The sequence below is a fragment of the Scardinius erythrophthalmus genome (assembly GCF_964197995.2).
Source record: "Scardinius erythrophthalmus genome assembly, chromosome: 10".
Taxonomy (NCBI): domain Eukaryota; kingdom Metazoa; phylum Chordata; class Actinopteri; order Cypriniformes; family Leuciscidae; genus Scardinius; species Scardinius erythrophthalmus.
In genome coordinates this window covers 17,553,862-17,561,825 of record NC_138230.1, presented here as the reverse complement: position 1 = coordinate 17,561,825, position 7,964 = coordinate 17,553,862, and positions in this window count along the sequence as shown.

The window sequence follows — 7,964 nt, the reverse complement described above, 5'->3', positions numbered from 1 at the left end:
ATTTCATTACAACGGCAGGCCATTGGCCAATTTAGCAAACATTACAAACATTCCATGCCATAAATATTAATGGAATATAACATGTCTGACAGATTTTGTTCACTGAATGGATAATTTTGCATGTGATGGCTCACGTGATCAAATGTTTAGAAGTTGTGAAGAGTTTCAAAATTTCACTGAGAATCAACTTATTCGTTTTGATAAACAAGCCATGTGCTAAATAGTCTAAATAGACTAAATAGTCATTGTGCAAATTGTAGTCTTTTGCACACATGTGCCAAAACACATGCAACTTGCTTAAATCAATAAAAATTAAACTCTGTTATGAACAAGAAACTAATTGTTCAGTGATCTGAACTTATTGTTTTGAGAAAAAAAGTAATTTGAGGAGTGAGCCAACCCGATTGAGAAAAACTGCAAAGCAGAATCTAATACACTTCTTACACAGCATCCTTGCGCCATCTGTTGATAGGCATTACAACTGCATGTCAAAATAAACAGATAGATAGATAGATAGATAGATAGATAGATAGATAGATAGATAGATAGATAGATAGATAGATAGATAGATAGATAGATAGATAGATAGATAGATAGATAGATAGATAGATAGATAGATAGATTTACTATACTTGAGCTAAAATAATATGGTTTTAATAAATACAATGTTTGTACTATTTTGAAAGTTGAAAGTTAGGCATTTTTTTTTGCTAATCTGCAAAAAAAATTCTTACCAATAGCTTTTTTTACCATGTGTTCCTATAGGTGTCTAGTAACACCTCCCAATTTATCCACGGCCAAATCCTCGGGGAAACGCCTGGAGAGGCGATCAAAGTTGGGGTGCCCAGACGGCCTGGATAAAAATGCATTTTAAATTTTTTTTTTTTTTTACCAATATTACCTTTTGAGATGTCTAACTAGGGGTTTTAAGGGGTGCTGAATCTATCCCAGCCATTAGTTTTGTGTAAAAATGACTCCAAGTCCATAAAAATCCATAAAAAGTGGTTTTATTGAACAATTACAAAACAAATGAGGTTTTATTAAACTCGAGCAGAGGTGGACAGTGACAAAGTACATTTACTTGAGTACTGTACTTTTGTACACCTTTTGAGTATCTGTACTTTACTTGAGTATTATTTTTTATGGAAACTTTTTACTTCACTACATTTGAAAGACAAATCGTACTTTTTACTCCTCAACATTTCTGTCAAGGTCCTTGAGTAGAAAGTAACGTCAAAAAGGGGATGGTTTTGGTTGCAAGGGTTGCATATTGGTTGGAAATGAAAGTCGGGTTGACGTCAGAACTCGACGTAAACATACTTTTACATATTCTTCCGTTATTGAAAAACTGTTGCTTTAATTACTTTGAACAAAACTTAAATCTACAACAATTAAAAAAAAAACATCAAATATTAGATCATATTAGCACAGAATCAACTTTGCACTGCGATCGCGTCAAGGATCAGCCAAATTTCCACGTGCATCTTGAAAAGTGGATGTTTAGGAAAGTGCTGCGGCAAGCTACCTTATAGGCCTAAATTATAAGTAAATAAACACAAACCCCCTCAAAGTCAGATAGCCTAGTAGTAAAGACAGTAAAGTTGTAAAGTTACCATAAATACAATATTATAATAGCTCTACAAAGGCAAATAGTGCAATACAAGCTGACTATTGGTGTATGAGAAATCATACTTCTCCTTTGGGGTTTAACGGCAGCTTGAATCCAGAGGCGTTGCACTACTTCCATCTTCAGGGTTTATTTTCCTGTAATGTCCATTCTATTTATATTCTTCTCACCAGACATGTCCTTTTAAGGGATTCCAAAAAAAATGCAATCTTCTGCCTTTTTCATCATTCACACCTACTTTCCAGTATATGCTTCATACCTGTCCCTATTAAAGGAGAACTCCGGTCAATTTTAACATTGAGCTCATTTTTTTGTAAATTTGGAGTGCTGTCAATACAGAGAACAACGACAAAAATCAGTGTTGCCTACACCGTGTTATCCTCTTTTTAAATGTGCACCCTGTTGACTTAAATGGGGCAATGTTTAAACCTGCTTTTAGCCTCTTAACATCCTTGATGTGTCATTTCAAGTGCACAGACAATGTGAGTGATTCCTTCAGAGTGAACACGGTGAATCTGACTGCAGTAAATGTGAAAGATATGAATAAAAATTATGTTAATTCAGCCAGCGCTCATACCTGTATTTACATCCTGTTTTCGGTCGAAGTCCACAGTAGTCGATTGTCCAGTTCACGCGCGTGATAACCTATGCGCGTGAACTCGAGGGCAACAGGCAACACCGATTTTTGTCGTTGTTCTCTGTATTGACAGCACTCCAAATTTACAAAAAAATGAGCTCAATGTTAAAATTGACCGGAGTTCTCCTTTAATCCAACTGTTTCATAATTCTTTGATCAAATTGTCTGCAATTTTCATAAGCACATGTTCTATGAATGAATCCCTGCAGAGGAAGCGCAAGTGACTGAGTGTGCATTCTGATGCCCTGTCCAAATACCCACACTGCGGTCTTGGCCACTTAAGAGCGCATGCATGCGACAGGAAGGAAGTGTGCAAGATGGCAAACTGCTGTGCCCTAATGCACACTAAACCTTTTTTTTTTTTTACGTTAATCAGTTTCTTTTTATTATAATTTTTACAATATGTCATGTACAAAAAACATGGCAACAAAATATATAATTACACTTTGACAGTGGATCAGGTGCAAAAGTGCTCTAATGCACACTAAATCAGCGTAACACCATCCATTATGTTAGGCAACTCGCGTACCCTGAAATCGTGAGATGTCGAGGAAAACATACCACTGCACGTTCAATTAATTAGATATTACATAGAATTTAGTAGTAAAACAAAAGTGTTCCACATTTTATTGGTGCAATTATTTAATTATTTAATTATTTATTTGTCTGGATCCTAAATGGCACACTCCGGCCTTGTGGACCTCCTTCGAGTTCACACTTGGTGACGTCAGGAAGTGCAGACCTATGGGGCGCTGGCCTCGAGTCCACGAGGGCACGTGAGAGTGTATTTTGGGACAGGTTTGATGACATCATGCCACCGAAAGTAGGCTTGTTTTAGATTCACTTTGCCTGGCCTGAAATGTATGCGAGAGTAGGAGGCTGCAGTCTAAGGGGGCAAGCTGGACAGTTCTCTCTTCTCGCAGTGGATCTGACATCTGTGAGATCAAAGATGGATATCGCGGGATTCACGCTCGTGCACAGTGTTGCTAATAAACTGGATAAAGCCCAATTTAAGTTCTGTTGCTTTTAAATGAAAATAAATATAATGAACAAGATACCTAAAGTACTTGTTATTTAATTCCATTCCAAATACGTGGTATTAATAATTTTTTCTATAATACAAATATATGTGTTTTTTTTTTTTTATAAAAATTGCATTGCATAACCCATAGAGATCAGACTGTCAGCGAGTTTGGGAATATTCACATAGTAAAGTATACACATAAAACATGATATCAGAGTTTTAAAATCAAACATTTTAAAAGAGAACAATACATCAGCGCAGTCGGTGGAGAGCAACTGTGCGCGATTGCAGAATCTGACACGTCCGCCTTGCACGCCCTCGGACACATTTCTAACAGACATGCATCTCGCGCTGATCACCGGTGATCGGTTCTGCGCAGATTTTGCTAATCTCAAACAAGCCTAATCAAACAGCCACAAAACTCCTCCCCTCATGTATCTGATTGGGCGTTCGCAACTTCGCAATGATTCCTGGGTAGGTAACAAGTGTGGAGGGTGCGAAAGTGCGGATTTCCCCGAAGTCCGCATCGAGGGCACAAGGGCGGCGCTCGCAAGCACACTTCTGAGTGCTGAAATGCAGAATGGGACACCCTACTCGTGCACTTGGCGAGCACGCGCAATTTATTTAAGGCCACGAGACCTAGAGTCCACATGAAGTGTGCCAGTTCCAGTCCCAAATTGTCATGCCCTTCACTCGCTATAACTTCCCTCCATCTCGTCCACTTGGATGTACGTCATTGCTTACGTTTTAATGAGTGCTCACTACTGGCGGAGCTTTTGCAATAGGCTGAATTGGAACGTGCCCTTGATCACTTAGAATCCACTATGGGGTTGATTTATTATTTATTTTTTTTCCCTTACGTATTTTTTTAAAACAGCATTGTATATGTATATAGGTGTGTTTGAGTTGTTTACATAAAAAAAAAAAGAAATTATTATAATTGTGGTGGCCACGCAATATGCGTTGACATCACAATCGTGTTGCATTGTGGTGTATGGAGCTGCCTGAAGTGTACATATGAAGTAGACATTTTGAAGTGTGTTCCACTTCGTGAAGTGGACGAGGGAAGTTTATAAGGACAGACTGGCCCTGTCCCAAATGGCACCTAAGCACTCGTGGTCTTCCTACGAGTCTGCACTTTCGTGACGTAATGCCGCTTTGACTGTTGAAAGGAAGTCTGCTGCGGAGTCCGCATCAGTGCGGGCTCGGCAAAAGTGTGCATCGAGGGCGCATATCGACTGCATAGGGGGCGCTCGCGAGCACCCTTCTGAGGCCTAAAATGACAAATGGGACACCCTACGGTCTCACGGACCGCTTAGGAGCGGTATTCGAGGCTAAGCGTATCCCATCATGCATTATATTTGGGAACTCATGTGCCCTGAAATTGCGAGATGTCGAGGAAAACATTCCACTGTAAATGGTAAATGGACTGCATTTATATAGCGCTTTCACAGACCCAATGGCCACCAAAGCGCTTTACAATATTGCCTCACATTCACCCATTCACTCACTCATTCATACACCGACGTTTTGAGGTAAACGTTTGTGCTGTTGTTGAATTAAAACTGTAATTTAAATTAATTAGATACATATAATTTGGTAGTAAAACATAAAGTGTTGCAAATTGTATTGATGTAAAGATGACTATGGTATCTGTTTTTTGCACACAAAAAGTATTATAGTCGCTTGATAAACTTAAGGTTGAGACACTGTAGTCACTTGGACTATTTTAACGATGTTTTACAAACTTTTCTGGGCTGTCAATGAAATTACCTTGCAGCCTATGAAGGAGTGAGCCAGCTGATCATCAAATTTCATCAAAAATATCTTAATTTGTGTTCCGAAGATGAACGAAAGTCTTATGGGGTTGGAACAACATGAGAGTGAGTAATTACAGACAGCAGTTTCATTTTTGGGTGAACTAACCCATTAAATTAATTAGATATTACATATAATTTAGTAGTAAAACATACAGTGTTGAACATTTTGTTGGTGCAAAGATGTACAATGTACAACATAATTAGAAGCAATTTTATAAAAAAAAATTATAAAATATTTATTTAGCCTATTTATAAAAATAAAAACAAAATATAAAATACAAACCTGCCTCTTTTCGTTTTAAATATAATATAAAAATATTAAACATTTTAATATGGTCCAGGCAATATGTGCATTTGTACTAAACAACAGATGTTGCAGTAAACAACATTACAGATCATTTTCGTTGTATTAAAATTTAAAATGACAAAACTCAACCCAGTCTCTTTTTGTTAAATTCCAGTTTTATCAATATTAGCTATTATAAAAGTATAAGTAAAAGGTACAAGAAGCTATACAAATAAAGCAAACAATTCAGTCAAACATACAAAGTCAGCGCTCTAGTCTAACCACGGTAAAGTTAAATAGCTTATAAAGTTATGAAACTTCCCCTCAGCCAAAACGATTGGCCAGGAAAGAAATTATAGATTCACGAGACCAAAAATCGCCCGTTAGAAACACACAAGACGAATTATATCTCATATTTAACCACTACAGAGACGCCAGAGTCAGCGGCAAACGTCAGAACGACTAGCCGAGGAAAGGCTGTTCCAGGCGGGGTACATGAACGCTGAGCGCCCGGTCATCGCTGGATCTCACAATTGGATAAAATTTTCATAAATCTTTAAATAAACCACCGAACGAAAGACCGCAAGTGTGGGTTTTGGACAGGGCATGAGAGTTAGTGCAAGTACAAGTCTGCAGCCAGATGCAATTTGACCGAGTGTTGCCAGATTGGGACGGTGATTTCGAGCCCAAAAGCTCACCAAAACCCGCCCACTACAAGAAAAAAACGCCCAAAATTTTACTGCCAAAATAATGTGATATAATTTCATTACCATGTAATTCAAGGTTGATAAGCACAATTTGTATCTACTTAAAACAAAATAATGAAGATAAAATAAAATAAAAAATAAATTTTCCAGGAAAACAGATCCAAACAGGGCAATAATTAAGGAGAATTTGCCAATATGACTAAAATGTCCAGGTGGACACTGTCAAAACGGCAATCACGAAATGAACCGATGACTTTAACCCTTGGAAGTAGCCTACACATTGACCGGAGTTGGAAGTAGCCTACACATTGACACTCAGACACGAGTAGAGTGCAGTCTGGATGGTGTAAAAGTTGCAGATGTCTGGTTAGGCTAGTGTGCACATGACCATGGACAGGAGTCGTCCCATATTTGATTTCAGTTCAAATCATTCAACTGTGCACTCCTCTCAGAGTTATAGTTACCGTCGATATCTCCCACCACGTGTAAGTTTATCTCACTCTTTACTGTAGATCAACTTACTGTATAGTAGGCTACAGGGCCGGAGTGGGGCCACTTTTCAGCCCGGGAGTTTCAGGCCCAAGACCGGCCCACTTTTTCCATGGTGGAATTCCAAATTAGCACTTTTTTAAAATTGGATAAATGAAGCAACAGTTCAGCTCGTACTATTGTGTAGTTAGTATTAATACCATGGGTTAACAAATAATGTAAAGGTTAAATAATAATTCACTTAGACTTTATAAGAAGCATAAGAAGCAATTGCAACTTTTTCACACAATTCTGACGTTATATTTCGCAATTCTGACTTTATATTTCGCAATTCTGACTTTAAAACACGCAATTGCTACTTTATATCACACAATTCTGACTTTATATTTCGCAATTCTGACTTTATAACACGCAATTGCTACTTTATATCACACAATTCTGACTTTATATCTTGCAGTTCTGACTTTATAAGCAATTGCGACTTTATTTCACACAATTCTGACTTTATAATTTGCAATTCTGACTTTATAACACGTTTTATGATTTTATATCACACAATTCTGACTCTATATCTGGCAGTTCTGACTTTATAAGCAATTGCGACTTTATATCACACAATTCTGACTTTATATTTCGCAATTGTGACTTTATAACACGTTTTATGACTTTATATCACTCAATTCTGACTCTATATCTTGCAGTTCTGACTTTATAAGCAATTGCGACTTTATTTCAGGCAGTTCTGATTTTATATCTTGCAATTCTGACTTTATAAGAAGCAATTGCGACTTTATATCACGCAATTCTGACTCTATATCTCAGAATTCTTTATAACACGCAATTGCAACTTTATTTCAGGCAATTCTGACTTAATATCTCACAATTCTGACTTTTTAACACGCAATTGCGACTTTATTTCAGGCAATTCTGACTTTATATCTCGCAATTCTGAGAAAAAAAGTCAGAATTGCGAGATGTAAACTCGAGATAAAAAGTCGCAATTATCTTTTAAAATGTTTTATTCTGTGGCGGAAACAAAGCTTCCATAGCTTACCTCCTGGCCTCTTCCTCCCATCCATCCTCCCTGACGCGTACCGTTACGGCCGGCCCAGCTATCAGTAGGCGCCGGCGGAGCCGCGGTAGCCTCCCTGAGAAAACGTTTTGAAAAGACGGGCTATGGACCCAACCATTTCTATAGGAGGGGAGGGGAGAACTCCCTCACATGGTACAACCCATGCTGAGTTGCGCGCTGTGGTGGCAGAATGCGGAACGTGTGTATCCTAATGTAACTAATGTGACATTGAAATGTAAAAAAATAAATAAAAAAAAATTCCTCGACCGGCCCAAAAGTGAAGCGGCCCACCGGGAATACTC